Below are 21,880 nucleotides of genomic sequence, written 5' to 3' on the forward strand. Positions count from 1 at the left end.
TTGTGTGAGACGTACAAAAAGGCAGTATGTAAAGTATGTTCTACAGCGTTTTTTTGCAGGAGCATCAATAGTATCACAAACAGATACTAATACATCACTATAGCTAGATCCTACAACAAATGTGGTGCATTTGCAAGTGGTATCATCGGAAGAGCACATAGGAGCTAAGTATAGATACTGTGGCCATTTCAGAAGAGCAGCTCTTTACACTTCTAACACTTTAAAAACACGTCATTTTTGTTGGCATTTATGCAATTAACACAAGTATCTCAAGCATGTAAGTGACAGATTTAGCTACCTAAACGTGGGATATGGATGCCAGATTTGGGAACACCATCCAAGCCAGACCTTCACTTTCAGTCTGCTGCAGCAAACTAAATTCTTCATCTTACCCAAACACATGCCAGCATGGTCTACCAGCGCATCACCTGTAGATGTAGATCGCTCAGTTATTTGTTTTAGCACATAATGCCCTTATTTCATCCCTACAGCTCCTTGCTGCACAAAGCTGTGCCCTGAAAGTCAAGTTAAAAAAAAAAAATTGATTTGAATTGCAAAGTATAAAGTTGTGGGGCTGTGCCTGCTTGAAATTGCACACAGGCTGAAATGAGCTTTACAAAATCCAGGCTTTTCAATGCAGTGGGCTGGACACAAGGGATACTTTGTGCCGTTGCCTTTCCAGTCGCATAACGGCTCTCCATGTCTGTCCTGCGGGCACAGCCGCCACTCCTGGGATGAGGTGCTCCTTGAGCTGGTGCAGTTAGAGAAGAGGAAAACCAGACACGATCTTCCTGTTGTCCAGGTCTGGCCCACGAGCCATCAGTTAGACTGTTCTGAACTACAGCGCTCAGTTCAAAGGGCTGCTAATTGTATTTTAATGACAATTTAAATGATAGTGCTGATGATTTCAGAAACATCCATATCACTAATTACTAGTAGTCTATGTGGTGCTTTAAGCAGGCAAAGCACTGTAGAAATGTGAAGTAACATTATTAATGTTCTCAGTGGCCTTCAACATATCAAAAGCATCGTCCCGTCTTCATAGGCCCAAACCTCTGCCCTGGCTGCTCACATTTATGATACAGCTGCAGCAGATTTTTTTGCAGCATTCTAGAAATAAGTAAGAGGAGCAGCAATTCAAAATGACTTACATTCATTAACCAAATTGCTACCAATATTAAAAAAAACATACCAGCAATTAATATTAACTAAAATTCTTACAACATCCTGCTTCAGAACATTTTAGCTTAAATACTGGTTTGATCAAACTGAATCTCCGAACAAAGCATGGTCAGGATGTTTAAGTAAGCTTGCCAGAAACACCCGTACTAACAAGCAGCATTTGTAGCGGGCGTTATTTCTTGCCTTGTCGTTGCAGCTGCGCAGGAGGAGCGGTGGCATGGCGGGGAACCCGGCCGGTCTGCGGAGCACACGGGGCTGGAGCTGCGCTGGTGCCACAGGTCTCAGGGATTTCGGCTTCCAAGGCTGGCAAGTCGGTACCTGCCAGAAGCATTAAATTCCTTTCTGAATGTTTACTTGCATTTTGTACAAGATACCCATAGTCTGTTGAGGAATCCATTCTCCAGAAAAAATATTTAGAGTGCAAGTCACAGTTTTGCCCTTCAGAAATTCAGCCAAAACACATTGAATCTGCTAACCACTGACAACATAGTGGTGGTCAAGATGTTTATACATAAAACACTGTATCAGTGAGAGTAAAGCACAGATCTTGCCCATGTAATAGATATCTAATACCGAAATGGAAAAGCTGGCCAAGCCCTTTTCTAAAATAAATGCTTTTACAAGAATATAGGTTAACTGTAGTACAGTGGATTTTAACTGCCAAATCTGAGCAACTAGAATTTTGAACAGTTTTACTGGTGCAGAAAAAAAAAAAAAAAAGAGGCTTGTTTCCTCACTGGAAAATAAAATGCATCTAAATAAATACTAATGCTGATTTTTTTTGGTGAAGATTTATGTGATTAATCCCTTTACAGTCCTAGAGTGTATTAGGTTTCACTAATCTACGCTCAGTTTTATGTTAGATTGCCGGCATAGGACAAGAGCGAGGAGCTTGCTCTGCTCTGCAACCAGGCAGGCAGCAAAGAGGGTGAGATCATCTATGTACACTTTACACCTGAATCCAAGGATTTTGTGCCTGTAGTTGCATGAGCACCTGTTTGTGTGAGCAAGCCCCTGAAACTGCTTTAAAAGACACATTACTTTATGCAGATAAGGTGGCTGGTTATAAAACAAGATTTGCACAGGAGAGGAATTTTGCGTGCAATTTTCAAGATGCCTTTTTTGCAGCCATTTGATCGGGGAGTTTTCCTTTCCACGTAAATGATCAGTCTCACTTGCTCAGGTAATGCTTTAAGCATGTTATTTGTGTGCCTCTCCTTCTTCTTAAGGCTGTGCAGCGATGGTGTCTTTGGAAATGAAAGTAATGAAAAACTTTTGCACTTTGTTACTGAGTGCCGTTTTTTCCTTTTAGAATGTCGATGGTGTTTGAAACTGAGTAGATCCGAGGGCAAATAATTCCTCCCTTTTCTGTTTCAGGAAACACTTGCCTTAACTGCCAGTATGCTCTTACAAATCTCACAGCTTGGAGAGAATAGCAGACCTGAGCTGATGCCAAATAAGTGCTGGTCTGGTAAGAGATAGCATTTAAACTTATATATTCCCAGATTTTTTAATAAAACATTATTCATTTGGTTTTCGTTCTTTTCAGAAACATCTGAGATATCGGTATCTTATTTTTTTTGCGTGGTTTACACAGATTACTTCCTCATCTTCATTTATTCTTTTAAAGATACATCACTTGAAATTTATCCTGTGACTTTCTTGCCTTTAATGCCAGGAAAGCATTTAAAATTTAGAGAATGAAATATTTGTGAATAATGGCAACGCTTTTGCAAGAGATGAAAAGAGTTAAAAAACCTGCAGGCTTGTCAATTGATGACAGAAAACCTTACTTCTGCAAGTCGTACAAACATGCAGCCTGGCCTGCGTTCAGTGTCTTGACTGACATAAAACTAGAAACATTAATTAGCATAAATTCATAGTCTAGGTTTTTTTTTTAGGGGGGAAAGGTAAATATTACATAGTTCTCAGTAACGAGAGCATTTTTATTTTCCAGAAGACATCAGTTTTAATTCTCCAGATACTCTCAGTATATAGAGCAACTTTTGATCTCCCCCTACATAATACAGCACGGGAGAGTATCTCTTTAAATTCATTTATAAAATAATTCAGGACTGTGGGTGTCTTTGATCTGTTCCTCTCTGCTAAAGTACAGAAGAGAAGAACATGTCGCTTAGCAACCCTGCGCCGGAATTGGGGGGGGGAAGCGGGGAGGGATGGATGGTCCAGAGTCACAAAAGGGAAAAGATTAATCCATGTCAGAAAACTAAACTTCTGACAATGCTTCTCTAAAACAAAGCAAACAAATAAACAAACAGATGTTTGCAGAATTAGGTAATCTCACTTTCTCCTTTTTTTTTTTTTTTTTTTTTTTTTTTTAATCCCACTTCTGGTCTATTAATAGTAATCTTACAACCAAATCAGAAAATCAGGCACGGGATAGGCAATGCAGGCTTAAATAGCTTCGGGACTGGGCTGCAGTCGAAGGGAATCTGAAAGTTTTATTTTTAAACCAGTTAAGCGTATTTTAAATTTAATTATTATTGTCAAGACTATCATAATTAATTTCATACCGCAGTTTTCGTCTGAACACTTCAAATAACTTCTGTGTGGAGTCTCATCCTATTTTACAGTTGGACAGCTTAAGTGTCACCAGACTGACTTATTTAGGGTCACTTACCTTATTTTAAATAAAAATCTGCATTTCTCTAAATGGTTACCAGGCTGTGATCAGCTGGTAACTAGGTAACATCTCAGTAACTCTGAAAAAATATCAGTAACAGTGCTGAAGTAGATGAGCAGCACTCTGACAACCTCTACCATTTCTGCAGCTGCAAGATGATAATGTCCCCGCAGAGCAGTGGCAGGAGCAGGTACCGTCTCAAACAACTCCTGCTCTTTCCATTTCTGATTAGTGCTGTCCTAGAGCAGCCCTAATTTAGCTTTTTCTTTTGCATGAGAACTCAAAACATCAAACCCCACAGCCCTGCATAGCTGAGTTATGGAAGAGAAAACTTCTGCAAAAAAACTGTAAGAGGAAGAATGACAGAACTAGCCCACTTCAGAGTTTCACACAGATGAAAGATATCATAATTAAATAAAGATAAATCGTTGTGCCTGGTCTTAAATTAATGACCATAAAGGTTATTTAAGATCTTCATTTTTAGGCCACTTCCATGTCCTGATCACCTAAAACTTATTACTGAACATAACACTTAACATATAGTTTAGAGAATCCCTAAATGCTAAGGGTTCATCTTTCTTCCAGAGCTCAGTGCAGGCAATTCTCTCCTCAAAGTCTGTAGTAAAATTGCAGAGTATTAGAGCAAATGCCTACCTCCGTCCAGAGGCCAGAAGCTCATTTAAACTGGCATCTATTGCATATTCCACCAATTACAAACATACTTGAAACTGGACATTATTGAACTCTGAAGTAACGCTTATTTTCATCTAGTAAGGGAAATGGTAAATGATAGCGTGGACCTCATTAAGATCCACAGATTAAGTTTCTTAGAACAGTGTACCAAAGAATACATAAGTAACAAGATAATTTTTTATTACCCATATATAGCAAAGACTGTCTCCAATGAGATCAGTGGGAATTTTACTAGTTACTGCAGGGGTGCCTGGATTTTACCCAGGATCTCAGAGTGTGCTTTTTGTATTGGCAAATGCTTATGTAATGTGATTCTTTGGAGAAATTTAATTAAAGAGAAATGTATAAAGTACTTGGCATTAAGTGGTCTGAGTTTATTAACATACAGTATTTAGAGTGAAGCCCAAACTAGAAGCAAATAATGCTAAACGCAACTGTGAGCATTTCAACAAAATTTACTTTTTGGAGAAGCTTGTATAGATTTTCTGCATTTTTGTTTTTAACAAGTATGTTCTATATGCTTTCATTTTTTTTGATCCAAAGAAATTTAGAGGCTTTATTTGAAATGTCGCAAGCTGAAGCAAACCCCATTGACTTGACTTTATCGTTGCTCTCAGTTGCACCAGGGTCAACAATTCTTTACTGTAACTTAATACTGAATAAGTATTTTTGCTGACTGCCGAAATTGAGTGGGAGGAGGAGTCCAGCAACAGTAGAACTCTTTCACTTGTGCTTGTGTTTATGGTACCAGTTCATATACTTAGTGGGTTTTATTTTAAGGAAACAGAAATATGTAATATCCATGAGGTGAAGATTATCTTGGTTGGAGATTCTTCTTGTTACAAAAAATTCATGCAATTCCTCTAACAGAGAAGAACATCTCCAGCTTCTCAAACAGGCAGGCAGATTTTGTGAGGCTGGTAGTTTAGAGGAGTATGTTTTGGACTACGCTGGCTTAAACCCATGTACAATTAACATAGCTTTCTGATTATGGCATTCAAGTTACCAGATCAGGATGATACATGAAAAAAGCATGCAGATAAGGCATCATTTGCCCAAACATGTCATCACAAACTGACTTCCTAAAGGTATGTCTCAAGCCGGAGAGTGAAAACACAGATGTGTTATATTTTTCCATTTCAGAGCAGTCATTATAATATCACTGTGATGCAGACTACCTTCATGACTTGTTAATCCCAGTACTGAGAGAGGGAGAGTAACCTAAATTCCTGGAAGCACCATGTTGGAGAACTCTCAGTTTAGCACAAAAAATCTTGGAAATACGTTGGCACAGCTAAGTACTGGGGAAAAGATTTTCTTGGGTGTGGGACACCACACTGTGACAGCCTTTGTTCTTAGGGAAGCATTTCTAATCTAAAATGTATCAGACTACTTATTTCTCTTGTAATGCCCTCCTAAATGAAAACAGAATTATTCTGCCTTTTCACGATACATAGAAAAGTTTGAAGTTAAAAATAAATCTCAGATCCTTCTCAACAGAGGCACAATGGCTGTCTTTTTATCTTTAAGAAAAAAGCATGCTGGTCCTGTTGCCCTCTGCAAAACAGTAGGTTGTTACAGAAAGGCTTTTTGGTATTTGAGGCTCAGTTTCCCCAGTGATCAGTACTTACAGCAATGAGAACTGCAGCAGTTCCAGAGATGCTGGGCATCTTTACTGCTTGGAGTGCTACCACAAAATGTCTGGCTCTAGCACCAGAGACGTGGCTTATAAGTGGACTGAAAAATTCACTGAAATGCTTTGATGTTGCATATCTGCAGAATCTGAAAGTATTAGGAAAGTTTATTTTTAAAAGGGAATTAATAAAAGACATTATAAGGCTATGCAAAATAATGGGTGGTATAAAGGAAGGTCAGGAAATTCTTCTTGTTCTTCTCGCCATGTAAGGAACATGGCCATTCGCAGAGGGAGATACAGTATGCAACCCCCCCCCCAAATTCAATTTCACAATGTGCCCTCACTGCCAAGTCTGTCCCCTGACCCAGCCCAGCTGAGCAGGATTGTTGGACAGCCTGCCCCCAGCCAGACCTGCTTGCTGCTGTTGCTCATCGGAGTTCACCACGAGCAGCATCTGCAAGGTGTTGCACCACGGAAAATTTGTGACTGGAAGGAAAGGGGTTTGCAGGAGAGGAAAAAAAACAAACCACAATGGTGCAGAGAGGTCCTTGTCCTTGGAAAGCCTGCTGAATGATACCTTTTCCCTTGGATGAAGTCATATTTACATGGGGAATTTACATGTGTCAGTGACTGTGGCAGAATATTTCTGAGGAAGCCCCTTGTTAATATTTTGGCAGCATGGGAGTGTTTTTTTCCCAATTGCAAATGTCACTCCATCTGCCACAAAGCCAATGGTTCCAACAGCCTGGCCTTCCCCGTTAAAGGGACATCGCAGAAGCATCATGTTTGTTGCTGGGATATTGGGAGAGGGAAGCAGCACGCCTGCGTGGCCCGCGGCAGTGGCGTGCTCTGCTGGTGGAGGGTTTGCTGTGGGAACACAAGGCAGCTGAGGAGGTGAATCATCCCTCCTATTTACTAATAAGTGAACTTCTAATTTAGTTGTATTTAACATCATCTAGCTAAGATTTTGAGAGCTCCACTGGCTTACGTCTGAGTTACATCATAGAACTATGGGTTGGAAGGGACCCTTAGACCTACCTCCCACTCCAAGCAGGACTGGCACCAACAGTGGATCAGGTCTCCTGCGATTTTACCTAGCCAGATCTTGGGTGAGTAGCCTCTGCCAGCATTGCTGTATCCTCCCAGGGAAGCAGTTCTTCCCAACGTCCAGTCGGAACCTCCCAGGCTATTGTCCTTTGCTGTGCCATCCGTCACTACCAAAAAGAGCTTGGCCCTGTCTTCTTTCCCGCTCCAGTTCAAGCAGTTGCAGCCTGCTAGTAAATCACCCCTTAGCCTCCTCTGCACCAGACTAAAAGCCACAGCCTCCTCCATCACCTGAAGTGTGTGCTCCATGTCCCTGACCATCCCGGTGGTCCTGCTGCCTTCCCTTCCCATTTCTGATCATCCTTGTGGCCTGGGGGCCCCAAACCCAGACATATTATTCCAGGTCTTTGAGGTGGCAGGGATAACGAGTTCCCTCAACCTGCTGGCCACCCTTCTTTGAAAGTAGGCTAATGTGCAGTTTGCCCCATTTGCAATGAGCACAGCATTGGCTCACGTTTGACCCGACATCTGCCATAAGCTCCAGGTCCTCTCCAGGAGGGCTGCTGCTCCGCCGGACCGTCCCCAGCCCATCCTGGCACATGGCTGTATTCTGCCTGACCTGTGGGACTTATTCTATGTCTCGTTCAACGTGATGGGATTTCTGCTGGCCAGATCCCAAGCTCCTGAAGATCCCTCCACAAAAGTTACTATTTGGCATGTCAGCAACTCAACACTCGTTTAGCATCATCTTCAGATTTGTTGTTTCTGCATTCTTACATCATCAGTCAGGTTGTCAGGAAAGATGCTGAAGAGGATGAGCCCTGGAATCATTGGCTTCCCTCCAGCCACCGAAGAGCTGGTGAGATGCTGATGGCTGGCTGCTAGTCTGGAGTCTCTCTGGGTGAGCGTTCTGGCAGTGACATGCAGACTGAAGGAAGAGCTGGATTTCTGTTTGGTACCTTAACTGGTGACATGTTAAAGTGTTTTAGCAGATGGTAGTGGGCTACATAGTGTGCACGAGTAGCAAAGGCAAAACATTGCTTAAATTTAGAAGAATTCTGCAAATAGGTTTCTAAAAATAATGCTAAACAAGAAATATTTTTTACCATGTACATTTTCTACTTTTTTCAATACCTAGTGTAGCATTTTGGAGTATACCGAAGTTCTTTTGCAATTAAAATAATTCATTTGTCTCTTTTCCTGCGTTGGAGTCAAACCAACCTCTCACCGTTCCCAGGAGCAGGAGGGAGAGTCCTCCATGCCAGGACAGCCAGTGGACCTCTGCAGCATGCCAGTCATCCACATCCCGTTCCTGCTTCAGCTCAGGGCCTGATCTCCTAAACCTCAGGTGCACCTCCCAGTGCTGGGTTACTGGCTTGCCTGGGACAGGTGGATGGCACTACCTGGCTGCAGTTCCCAACACGTTCAAAGTTTAACATCATAATAGATCAATCTCTGCAAAACACTTTGATTTTAGCAAAACATCACATGTCCACAACACATCTTCCTGATTTGTTTTTTGAAATCTGAATCACGAGGGAAAAAAGGTGTGCTATTCCATAAACCCAAAAGAGATATCCAATAGAAAAAACCAAGCTCAATTCTAAAATGACTTTCAGTGATGACTTGTAATCTGTGCAGTTTCATCTACTTGATAATGCCCAGCTTAGTGTTAGATCTAAAAAAAGAAAGAAATGAGAAAATCATTCCTTTGATATGCATTAAATTATTCAGTTAGTAAATTAGTGAATCTTATCCTGAGTGTTATTAGCTATTAGCATGTTACACTTCTTGATGTTGCTCATGAAGAATGCATATGAAAATGAGGAAAAGATTTCCCTTTTGAAGTTGCTGCCACTTGAGTTGTTGACATTTCTTTTAATTGGTGGCTGTCCTCTTGAATGCAGTATTCTACTGTCTTTTTATGAGAGATTCTTCATTTTTAGTTTGTTCTCTCATTGATGAGATTTTTTTTTTTTTGAATGGGTAACTCTCAAAATAATTAGCCTTTCAAGGGAACCATGTTCTCCTAAATAGTTATTAATGAGTATCTCCCCTATTCAGTATACTTAGGCCTTTTTCATTAGGAGAATTTCAAGCTCACATCTCGCCTGGTTGAACCATACCTGGTACCGCTGGAGACAGCCAGCAGGAATCTCACTGCAGATTTCAGGAAGAACAAGACCAGCCCCTAGGGATGAGGAAAGATCATTTGCCTTCACTTTGTCTTAGGAAGATTCTGTTTTCTAGGAGAACCTACAATTGTTTCTTCAGGCTCCAGGGCAGAATGGAGGAGGGAGTGAAAGAGTGAAGGCAAACAAGGTAATTCCATCTGAACAAGGATACTGTCTTCAAAGACTGTATCAGCTTCAGGAGCTGGGCTAAGGAGCCTCAGTTATACTGCCAGCTATACCATACTGGAAACGTACAGCTCCCTTTTATTTAACGTTAAGTTATGCTACATAAAAATAAACCCACTAAACCCAATAATGATTCTGCATCTGAAATTATTTTCCCACTAAAAAGCCAAGGATCTTCAATAAGAACATACTTTGTTTTAGAAATTATTGCCAGTATTGTACTTGCAATTAATGCAGCACTCCAACATGTCATGTGGTGCTGCATTAATCTAATCCCATTCTGGTTCCTGTTTGGCTTCTCTAAACCAGTTCTTGTTCCTTCCCTTACTCTTGTCTTTAACCTTAAAATCTGCCTTGAGCATTGCCGGCTATTCTGCTGAAATGCAGTCTTATACTTGTCTCCTTTTGATTTACTCTTTCAAAACAGACTGGAACATCTTCCTCATCCTTTCTCTGCTTCCCTGTAAGCTCTCCTGTTCTCTCTTCCTGCTTTCTCCGTGCTTGGTCATTTAGGGAGCTTCTACCACAGACACGAATTCTATCATTCCTGGACAGGCTTCTCTTCTTCCAAACCAGAACCTCAGCCCAGGTCTCTGGCATTTCTTCCTGAAGGTCAGTATCTTAAAACATGGGGGTTTAGAGTCTCTTCCAAGCTTGTCCCATCAGTTTATTTCCCTGTTCCTATGACCAGTATGATCACATTACTTTTTTGTCATTCCCATCCACTGTCTCATCTTCAGCAGAGGTTACTCTATGGATTGGCCTGTACAGAGTGTATCTAAATTCAACAGCTATTTCTCCATGACAAATGGCATTTACGATACACCCTTTTCTAGCCTAGCTGAAAACTAAACCTTTGAACCAGGCTCTGATGATCTTGTAGCTCACATCCTTAACATGCCTGCTTTCTGGGCTTGACCAATGCCATTAGAATGATGAAGTAAAATATTTTTTTCTAATTTATGGCTTTACATCTTTACTAATCTCTTCAGTCTTCTTTTGTTTTCTGTTTCTCTATTCAAATAAGTTACTGTTCTTTGCTTTCCTGATACCCTCCTTGACCCATCTCCCCTAGCCATCTCTTTCACTGGGAAACTACTGACTTGTCCCTCCAACATATAATTCTTCCAAAATTTCCACTGCGGCCAAGAAGTTATTTCACCCACAAAGCTGTCTTCTAATCTTCCTCAAAATGCTGTCAGAAGATCCTTGTTCTCCTGGAGGTGCACAGAGGTGGCAGCAGGGGCTGGGGGTGGCCCATCAGCACAGCCAACGCCACCTTCCATCTTGCTTGGCCATTCATCCTTGTCTGGTTCGTCCCCGGCATCTCATCTCTCTGCCCTAAGGTTGCCATTGTCATCTGCATTTATGCACGGCCAATTTCAGTGGCCTTTTAGTCCATATTTAAGATTTTTGTGCGTAACAGATAATAATAGCTGGCCATTTTGTTTCTGCTGGCTATTCCGATCCTGCAGTACCCAAAGACTAACGTCTGCACTTCCTTGCAATAAACGGTAGTCATTTTTTAGAGGAAATAGCTCAACAACTACAGCAGGAAAAAAAAGGGTCAGACACATCAACATCACCTTTCAGATTGAAAATCAGTGTGAAAATATTTAAAATAAAACCCAAGGTGGTCCAACATGAGTTGTAAAAGTTGGTATAAATGGCTGACCAAACAACCATTACAGAGCCATAACTTGAGGCCTCACTTCGGAGAAGAGCAATGTTTATAGAGAAGCTAATTTCATTTTATTGAATACTATTAAAATAACCTATTAAAAGTTATAAGTTGTAGTTTAAAATACTGCAGTGCGGCTCATAGAAGAACTAGCATAGACTATGAAGTGGCCTTACGTGGTGATATATTTCTGACATAATATAATATAAGCTATTTCAAGAATCCATTTACAAGTAAGCTGTCTGGGTAGAGCCCTGCCCTCGCTGAAATCAATAGGAGTTTTGCTGGCAACATCAATGAAATGAGGTTTTCTTCTCATTTCTAGCCTGTGCAAGATTCAGTGTTGGGTCAGGCAAACAGTTCTATTGCATGCAAGTACTAGTGAATTTAAATTCAGCATTTGCTTAGGAGAATTACTAAATGGAATTCAAAAAGTGATTTATTAATGGTTAATTAGTATTATTTTTTGTTAATTTGTCCAAATTTCCTTATTGGCAGAAGCGTCTTGTTATTTTGTACAGTAGCATCCCTCTGCTGTACCAGTAAGCTTAAGCTGTCAGCCCTTGGGAGTGAGGGGTGGGTTGCTTCCCTTCCCCATTCCTATGGAAAACTAACAAAAGCAAGCATTTCAGAGTACAAATTCCATTATTACACAGCTTAGGAGCTTTGCAAGCACCTAAATACTGCAAGTGCTATGATAATTTATCTTTGAACTTGTTAGTAACAATGCATAATTAACAAGTAAGCTGTAGGAACATGCAATTGCTGTGTATTTACCTGGTATTTGCCATGCAGTTGGGGCATAATTGCAGAGGTTATACCTGCTCTGTACAATAGGAGTACACGGTGTACAGTGTACTTTATTTTGTGTTGTTTCACATCACTCGGTCCAGTGAAGCAGAGCACAGTGCAACAGTTTAACGAAGTATTTCATTCTGATGTAGGTGGAAGCAAGCCACAGGTAGGAAACTGCATGAATCTGCACAGAGTGCTGTTACTTAAATGATTGCTGTGGTTTCTGGCTATTCAGGGTGGCAACCTTGCCGTTTGAGCTCTGGCTATTTGTATTTTGGACTGCTGCCCTTTCAATGATGTAAATGGACTTGAGCATGCAAATTCAAAATAAGAAAGGCTAGGGTCTGTTTTGTTTTAGAATAGCAACTTTTTCCTCTCATATATAATATTGTAGGGCTCTGTAGTAATTACAGGTAAAAGAAAGCACCGAAAGAATACATCTTCTTAAAAAGTTTTAAAATACTGTATGCCAGCACATCACCATTTCTTTGCCCTAAAGCTCAATTAGTATTGGAATATCAAATGTGTAGTCACATAACGTAGGCACTGGGGAAAAAAATACCAGCTAATGGTGAAAAGTGCAAATGTGCTGCATCTGTGAGTTAGTCACATTTTACATGATTCAGCATAAAAGGTAAGTAAAACCAAACTAAAAGATTCTGTTATGTTTGAGGTCCATGTCTAGCAGGAACAGGAATACCATACACATCGCTTGATGCAGGAATTGCTGAGCCATTTCTCTAAAATGGTGGGATCAGCCTTTAAACCGATGCATGTAGTATTACCTGCTCCAAGGAGAAAATACAGAACTTTCTAGAGAGTGGATACAACACTACGCTGGTTAAGTAACTTAGCAGAAGCATGGATTTATTTGTTGTTGCTGAAGATTTAAAATTTAACTACAGCGTACAAGAAAACAATCTTAAGAGCTCCCTGTTCTGTTCCAGGTGGAAGAGAAAGTAGGGAGCTTTTCTAAGTGTAAGTTATTATTGTTCAGCTTCATAATAATTTTCTTGTCTTGAGGGACTTGATTTATGAGTATAGCGTTAAAAAAAAATCTTGCTCAGAAAGGCCAGCGGTATGACATGACAGGGCATGCATTGTGCTGTATTAATTTCCAGTTACTATGTTGGCTGTGTACAACTACATCACAAAAAGGAGATGCAAATTAACACGATATAATTATCCTGTTTGAGCATCTCATGGTGATTTTACTGTCTCTGTTAAAGCCAGCACACTCACAGCTCAGCTGAGCCGCCTTGGGTCCGCTGGCATGGGGGTGGTGGTGGGGCTCCCTGCAGGAGCTGCCGCGGGGTGTGGGGCTCCCCTGTCCCCACGGCTGGGCTGGCTGCAGCACCCAGGGTGGTGGACAAGCCCAAACTGCTTGTTTGAAAGATGGGTTCAGGGAATTTCGGTGCTTAGCATCAACAACTTACCTCCACAGCCAGCTAAGTGAAGCAGACTGAATTATCCCAAGAGTTATTTATGAGTACCAAGAGTTAAAAATTCAGCCCTTCTCAGGTGATGCAGCTTAAGAACATTAATACCATGCACTACGTTTTTTCTGCACTGACAATTTCAGTTTCAGATGAAGTTTGTTTGAGAGCAAAATATAACTTCCTTTTCCAATGTTTATATCTGAAAAAATGTTAATTAGTTTATGACTTGCAGTCTTCAGTAATTCTATGCAGATGTGGTTTTTTAACTTGTTCAAGGTTTTCCCATTTTCATAGAGTGGACCCTTTGTAAGGGACCATGGCCAAGACACCCATATGTGTCCCGGTTACAATCACAGACATCATCATCTGTGAATTTAATGATTTTTTCATTTCCATTTTTCCTACCTAACATGATAAAGTGCCTGGGTGTCAGTTGCAGCAACTGTTTACATTATTTAAAATACAGTAAAGTATTTCCACTGCATACCAACCAGAGCCAAGGTCTGTATTTTCCAGACATCTTCAAGGCAAACATTTAAAGCCAACTGTAAGACTTGGATTTGACATTCTAACTCTGGTATACGATGGCAATTGGTGTTCGAGTTGACTTTTACCTCCTTTTCAATATCACAGAGTCATGCTAACGCTTTTCTTTTTGAGAGGATGCATGGTAGTAAAGTACCCAGATCCCTCTGAACGGTGCAATCATTCTTTTAAACTTTTAGCTGAAAAGATAGTATTTTACAATCTCAGAAGGACAGTTTCCTCCATCTAGAAAACTGAGAAAGGAAAGCTTTCCACAGACTCCTGCAGGGTCGGGATCAGACTCGTCAGCTAGCATTTTGATGCAGTCTTATTTTTCATTGAGATGCAACAATAACCAGGAGAATCCTGTCTTTATTTCTGGGAATTAAGTAATTTTTAGATGGTGAAATTCTGCATCATTTCAGTCATAATTTGGAACCCAACCACTTTATATGCTGTTGAAAGCCTCATCTCTCACAAGGGACATTTTGTGAGACAAATTGTAATGAACTGGGATAAGACAGAAGCTCTGGTGAGGAGCAGATTCAAGTTGTGAAGTAGGTAAAATAACGTTCTCGTTAGGGCTGAGAAAACTACCTTCTCGTTAGTGTCAAAATTACAGATGCATGTAAACTGCAAGCATCCCGGTGAATGTGCAACCCTAAGTCTTAAATAATTTTTCAATAAAATGTGCTTTCTAGGTGAGTGTTTCGGGTTCAGAAGTGGGATTGTTCTACAGGAGAATGATCAAAATCAGCTCTTTTGATGTTGTGTTCACAGAAACGGACACCACGTGATGCAAGTTCATAAAGAATGAATGGAATTAGGACAAATGTTTGAAGACTTCTTGCAACAAATTGCTCACAAATAATTTATGGCAAGATTTACTTGCAGAGTGATTACAGCACACGTTTTTGATAAAAAAATATTTAAGAAAACCAATCTGCTTGTGGACAAATAATGAAAAGAGGAAGAGGAAAAATTCCTTTAACAAATATGAAACTGCAAATTATTCACTCAGCTCAGCTAGCAACAAACAATTTTTATAGTAGTAGGAGCTCATGGAGGAGGAGGTAACTGTATGAAGAATGATAGATTCAGTATCTTCTATTGCAATTCTGGAAGGGGTTCCAACATCTAATTTAAAAGCCATTTTCCTCCTTTTATCCAGTAAAGAAAAAATGATAGTCAATGCCTGTGAGCTGTTTTGGGCAGACAAAATCTATTTTGTGTCCATGCAGTCCTGTGGTCGCTGACAAAGGCTAGCTCATAAGGAAGAGCAGGTTTTTATTAGGAAAGATCTCTCTTTCCAGGAAAAAAAACCCAAAATCTGCCTGAGGAAGGATATTGCCATCATAATCCTCTTTGCATCTTCCCATGAGAGAGTAAAGGATTCACCTTTCCAGAAGAAACACGTAATCCGTCTTCAACTTGGTGTATCTTTTCAGTCTCAGAGTTGTGGAGTCTTGTGTGAACTGCATCTCCACCAGCCCACCTTCCAGTCCACAGTAATAAAATGGTCAGTGATTTACTTTCCTCTTGGAAGAATACAAAGAACATTTTGGGCATCTCTCGCCTAAGACCACCTTTTGTCTCTTCCCCCCACTCACTGGGAGGAGGTCAGCCACCTCCTGGGCAAGAGGCTCCGGGATGCTGTGCCGGGATTCTGGCAGAGTTATCTTCTGCTCAGGAGAGAGGGTGACTGTAGCACGTTCTGTTTATGCCTGTGGCATGGTAGATGCAAGTTCAGCATTCAGATCTCCTTAACTCCTTACATGTGTATTCTTGATTCAATATTTAATTCCTAATTTAATTCCTGAGCAGGCACATGCTATCTTTCAAAGCCATAGCAGGTGCAAGAGAGTCCACTTGATCTCTGCTGCTTTACTTCACAAAAAAAACTTAAAATGCTAATGCCATAAGTAAGTATTACAGCACATCTTTGGGTGAACGATATCTGACATTACTGCAGATTTTAGCCACAGTGAAAGATTTTACAAGCTACTTTGAGCTAATGGAAGAACAGTTTTAATTTAAAACACTGATGTGTTTGTTCCCGTAAATGCTGATTGCCGTAATTCTGTTCTACGCTGTTGGCTTGGTTATACTGAGCTGAGTTAGCTTGTTACAACTTATCACTAACCATTGATTATAAATGAATTTTATTATTTCTGTGTTTCTAGAGAGAAAGCTATCAGGACTGATACATTTCTATGTCCACTGGAGGGAACAATGACAAAAAGAGGTGTATTTCTGCAAGAATGTTCTAGGCCACATTTTCAACAAAGGAAGGATGTGCTGCCAAAGATGACACTCAGCCCAACAGGATACAAGATGCGAACATCTGCATCCAGTTGAGCTGTGCTGAAACCACCCTTAATTCCTGCCATTTATACCTTTCCTCCCATGCTGCAAATTCACATTAGATTCAAGACTGCTTGCAATGTCCTTGGATGGTAATCCCAGTCTGCTGCTGGTGAACATTCTGGCCCTGTTCTGTGCTTTAGGAGCCCTTTCTACAGGATCTGCCTGCTCCTGGGACAGGAGCTCGGGGCACACAGTAGCTCATACCCTGCAAAGCACTTGTCAGAGGACAGCTAATACGCTGGTGAATGAACTTCAACAACTGCACTACAGAAGCGCATTAATTCTGACTATAATGTGAGTACAGACAGATTTCTTAGGCTGCTTCAGTCTACTAACTGCAGATATGTCCGTAGGTCGGTTGATGCAGGTTAAGAAACCGGCCGCTGCCCTTTGCCTTTACGATCCCATATACAATTTTGGAAAGTTTGCCTAGAGAGGGTAACAGAATGTTCAGCTGCTGCCCTCCCCCCCCCCCCCCAGCCTATTGGCTTTTTTGCTTTTGTTTAATTTGCTGCATGTGATTAACTCCACTGCCTTTCTGCCTGGCAGAATCTGTGACTGAAAATATCCTGTGAGTATACGCAGTATGCTGTAACACTGGTGGAAAGTAAATAAGACCATAGTCTTCATAATCACTGTTTTTCCAAAGAACTACTGCTCCCAGCAGACAGGCTATTTTAGGCTGTAAATGGAAATCAGAAAATGAGATTTTCTTTCTCTGCTAGTTCTTCTCCTGGGAATTTTAGTGCTTTCCCCTGTGCACCTGCTTTCAGTGTTGGTGGCAGCATATTGATAATACCGGCCTGTTGGAGGATTGATCAGTAGAGCCTATTCTGAAATACACCAGTGAACGTGGGAACTGATTTCCAGTAGTACCAACATACTAGTTGTTGATATAAAATCGAGTGTTAGGTCAAAACCACATCTAGATAGCCTGATTTACTCCATGATTCAGGTGACAGTTCACTCAAAATTCAGACTTGCAAAGTAAAGGTATTTCCTAGCTACTTGCACATTTTGTTTGAATATTGGTATTGTATTTTCATCTCAATTTTGCAGACTGCCTTTTATCTCCTGTTTGATGGTCTAAGTCCCGTTACAAATGTAGACACTCTTCATATGTAGTCCTGTCGATACCAGTGATGTCTGACCTTGCCTCCAGTTCATAGCACAGACACGATCATCCATATCATACTTATCATATGGATCTAATGCAAGATCTCTGCACAGTCTTTAAATCTGAGAAGTTCTAATTATCATTCTTAATACTTCATTTATTATGCATTTTTTTTCTGGAAGAAGCTTTGCATTGTTAGGAATTCAAAAGATAAGGTTTTGCTACAGCAACATGCAAATCTCAGAATGAGAACTTGAGAACAAATTACAATCTTTAGCAGTAGCTGCAGTTTTCTGATACCCCAAATGGTGTTGAGAAGGATCTTCTGTGGTAGGAAACACCCTAATTATTTTGTGGCACGGATACTGCTGTGATACTACATCTGTACCCCCCCACATTTGATTGGATACTATCAACAAGCATCCTCTGACTTTGCTGAGTAGCCGGTAATTTATTTTAGTCAATTGTGGTACTACTGAGAAGCACTGTCTTTCTGCCTATATAAATAAATAATATATTAAAAAATAACCTTGGAAAAACATTAATCATGGTATTTTTTTCACTGAAGGAGGAGTAGGCTTTTTTGGGAGCAAACCTACTGAGTGAAAGATAACTTAGTCAACAAGGGTCAGCTCTGACATCGAAAGCAGATGAAAGACTGTGAAAAAAACCCATATGGCTTTAAATAAATGAATGAATAGAAAGACGGCTTTGTGTTGTACCCAGACATCACATGTGATAATCCAGACATCAAAAATTGTCATAATCATGATTTTTTGTTCTCATAGTCTTCCACTTTGCTTTGTCATTTACACCATTCATGTGCTTGACTTTAAGCAGCCTGATGCTGGTTGCTGGTTGCTTAGTTTGACCTTAAAAATATAACGCAAATTGCAAACACATTTAGAAAGTTGGAAAACTCTTATCCAGGAGAAATTCTCAGAGCACAAAGAAAGATGTGAAGCAACTGAACTCTTGGATTTACTTTGAAAATGTCCTGTCCCGCTGTGCCTCTCCTTGCACACCACCAGCTGCGGTGGCCCCAGCTAACATTGCTTCCCCTGTACTTTTTCACGGCAGGCTCTCTTCCCTTTACGTTTTTTTTTCGGGCACCTTCATCCTCATTCCTTTCTACTCCTCTTTCTGAAGCAGCATGAGACCCAGTTGCTACCTGTGGCCCAACTTCTTGCTCTTTTACCAACTGCAGACCTTCTTTTTTATCATTAATAGTAGTTACTTACCTGGGTGTGTTTTACCTCTGTCCTTTAATCCCGCAGTTTTCTATGTAAAGGCCCTCATCCCGAAACTCCCTTCTTGTTGAACCACTGTGGCTCCTCAAAATTAGAGGAGCAACAGCATGCAGATGATAGAGCTCGTTAGAAACACAGCACACAGCATAACATGGTTAGCCATCACCAGATCTACTGTTAATTCTGTAGCCTTTTCCCCAGAGACCCCTCTGGCTTCCCACGTACCGAGCAGCTGGAAGCAGGCAGTGCTTTTCTTCCCTTTCCTTGGCACCTCACACCACAGAGGACATCACAGTTGTGGTCCCAGGCCCTGTACCTTCTTTTTCCAAGTCGAGTCTCCCATGCTGCGGACCTACCATCTTTGCCTTCCTCACTCGGAGCCCTTTGGCTCCCAGCTCCTCGCCCCTCCCTGTGCCATGCCCCAGGAGGAGCCTGGCCAGAGGAGATGGGACTACTCCAGTGTTTGCTACAGGACTGCTGATGCTCAGCCACATCCCACGTTCCACTTACCTTGTTGATGAGATACTAAGCAAATAGGCACACCCGCTGGCGCCTCAAAAAGAGTGCTTTAACTTAATATTTGGAAGGTTAGTTATCATGGAAATTGAATACATGCAATATTCACATAATGTACGTAGGTGGGCTTTCCCCCCATCCCCCCCCCCCAAGGGGTCATCTAAGTCCTGAAAACCAAAGCACATGACTCCATAGGTAGATCAAATTGCTTCTAAAGAAACATGATCTTTTTTCTCCAAGTCTGAAAAATCCATCAGAGGAAAGAGGAGGAGTGGGGAATAATATCCCTGCTCTTGTCAATTCTGTTAAAATTCCTACTGAAATAAAGGGATAGCAGAAGAAAGTGTAACGAAGAAAAAGAGGAAAGAATCCCTTTGCTAGAAAAAATGAGCGGTTTAATTGACCCAAAAGGCTTATTCTTACTCGTGAAAAGTATATAAGAAAAAGTCAAAGCAGAATTTGAGAAAGACAGATCTATGAGAAGCTACCATATTCAAGAATGACAAGTTTCATATAAACACCAAATATAAAAGAGCATCTCTGATAGAAAAGTGCAGTCAACAGGTTGGAGCTCTGCAAAATCAAGCAGTGGCCTTTTGTGGCAACTGTTGCAGTCGATACTACAGAAGATACTGTATTTCCTAAAGGGATTTCCAAGTGGAAGTGGTGCAGGGTTTTTTTATAGATTCACAGAACACATTCACCTTCAAGTTTACTGCATTCTCCGCCAATATAAAACCACTTTTAAGTACAGATGTTTCTCCCAAACTTAGCAGACAATGATTTGCAATGGAAAGAGGAAATTAAATAGCTTGATAGATTGCTATTCTTTCCTCTATCTGGTCAGCAAATTTAATTTTTACTTACATTATATAGGCATAAGCAAGGAATTAATTCATATTCAGCGAAATAAGCCCGTACCTTACATGAAACTGAAGCTCAGCTGAGCACATCTTAAAGGAGCGTGATGTGTAGGAGGGCACAGGCTCGGCAGACCTTAGAAACCAACACATCAGGTTGAGCACCCTAAAACTGTGTCATCCAAACTCCACTAACTGGCTGGGAGCAGTTAGGCTGCTGTTCAGTGCTTCTCTTGCATGTTCTTGTGGCGCTGCTGACAGCAGCGTGATTACAAGCCCGTGAGCTTTGAGTGCCACACGGCTATTAGCCAGCAGCATCCTGACATACTGGAAAAGCTGAAAGCCTGCTCTTGTGATAACCACTGAAACTTATCAAAGTGAACAGTTTAATTGATCCAATTAAAGAGAGGCCATTGCATGTCCAGGCTTTTATTTACAGCATTCTTCAGGTGTTTTACTTTGCTGAAGATCCTATGGGCTATTAAGGAGGACATGTATCAGGATATGTATCAGAAAAACATGTTTTCTTAGAATAGAAATCAAGACCAGGAGGCAGAAAAACCTCACTACTTAAATAGGGCTCAAATACAAATGACAAGTGTGGGCTAATCCATCTGTCAGTCTTCTCCTACTACAGTTGTTCTGGGTGAGCAAGGAATACTATGTTTTTACTGATGATGCTTACTACATGTTGCCCCGTACAAGGGGGTCCCATTGTGCCAGGCGCTGAGCAGGCACAAACGAATTGGTAACCCTTGTCCTGAACATCTTCGCTGAATAATGTACCTTCATCTCCTGCTTTCTCAGCCTTCAACTAGAAGTTGGTTTTTACCACTAACCTGTAAGGTAGTAAAAGGGCTCTGAAGCAAGCTGTATCTTTGGTTTTAAATAATTAACTATATTGACTTGGATACTCTGAGAGCCTCCACTAATCTCAGCCTTCCCAGCAGTTCTCAGATAAAATAATAATAAAAAAAAATTATATACACTAGTGTAACTCACTGTCAGTTTTATGAATGAACTCCTCTGCCACATTCACCACTTGGGACCAGACCTGCTGCTGGTCTGTCCTGGTAGGTTTGCGCTCAAGGCAACGGCAAGACAGCCATTTATTTCAGCTGAGAATCTGATGCCTGGCTGTTTTGAGATAGAGTGAAACTTGTCCTCCGTAATTACTTTATAATCAGTGAAGAGTGCTTTCTAGAGCAGCTTGGTGTAATACAAAATCATGCTTTAAATATTCTGGACTTGTATTGTGTGCCAGCAAGGAAGGACAGTGACCTGGAGAGTGCAGGATGTTCACTTGAGAGTCCACAAAAATACTATGGCCGTGATAGAACAGACAGAAATAGTTTAACCAGGCCTGAAGTTGCTAGCAGGGGACCAAGGAAATCAATAAAGCAAACGGGAGAGCTAGACAGTTTATGATGTCTTATCTCCTCTATATTGCCACATGGACTTTTCTTTATTAGGAAAATAAATGTACTTGAATGAAATATCAACCTGTGGTTATGTCTTCTATGTTGCAGAAAGAAGGTGAATGTATTATTTATCGGGATCCTTTAGGTATTTTCCTTTTGCCCACGCACCGTGTGCAGAAATACAGGGGGCAGTCCCTTGACAGACGTGAAGTTACGTGTGCCAAGGCAGCGAGCAGGACAGCAGACCACACGCCTGTGGTGCCTCCTAGCACTGAGACACATATCCCAGCACCTCCCTCATGCAGTTTAGAAAAATCACTATTTTACACACTGGTTTTCCATGGGAAGAT

General features: G+C 41.0%; 1 long non-coding RNA gene across 4 annotated transcripts in view; it reads left to right on the top strand.

Moving 5' to 3' along the window:
- The window catches only part of LOC119146272, a 28,346-nt gene extending 6,735 nt beyond the window's left edge, over nt 1-21,611 (top strand). Inside the window, exons 2-4 of one of the 4 annotated variants that reach the window (XR_005103688.1) lie at nt 1,379-2,365; nt 2,560-15,518; nt 16,183-21,611. This is a non-coding gene — a long non-coding RNA (uncharacterized LOC119146272). Of the gene's footprint in view, nt 1-1,378; nt 2,366-2,559 lie in introns of all 4 variants that reach the window. The other 3 variants (XR_005103689.1, XR_005103686.1, XR_005103687.1) reach the window with 3 other exon arrangements.
- The last annotated feature ends 269 nt before the right edge of the window (nt 21,612-21,880 follow it).

Source organism: Falco rusticolus, chromosome 4 (assembly GCF_015220075.1).
Source record: "Falco rusticolus isolate bFalRus1 chromosome 4, bFalRus1.pri, whole genome shotgun sequence".
In the NCBI taxonomy this organism is placed as follows: Eukaryota; Metazoa; Chordata; class Aves; order Falconiformes; family Falconidae; genus Falco; species Falco rusticolus.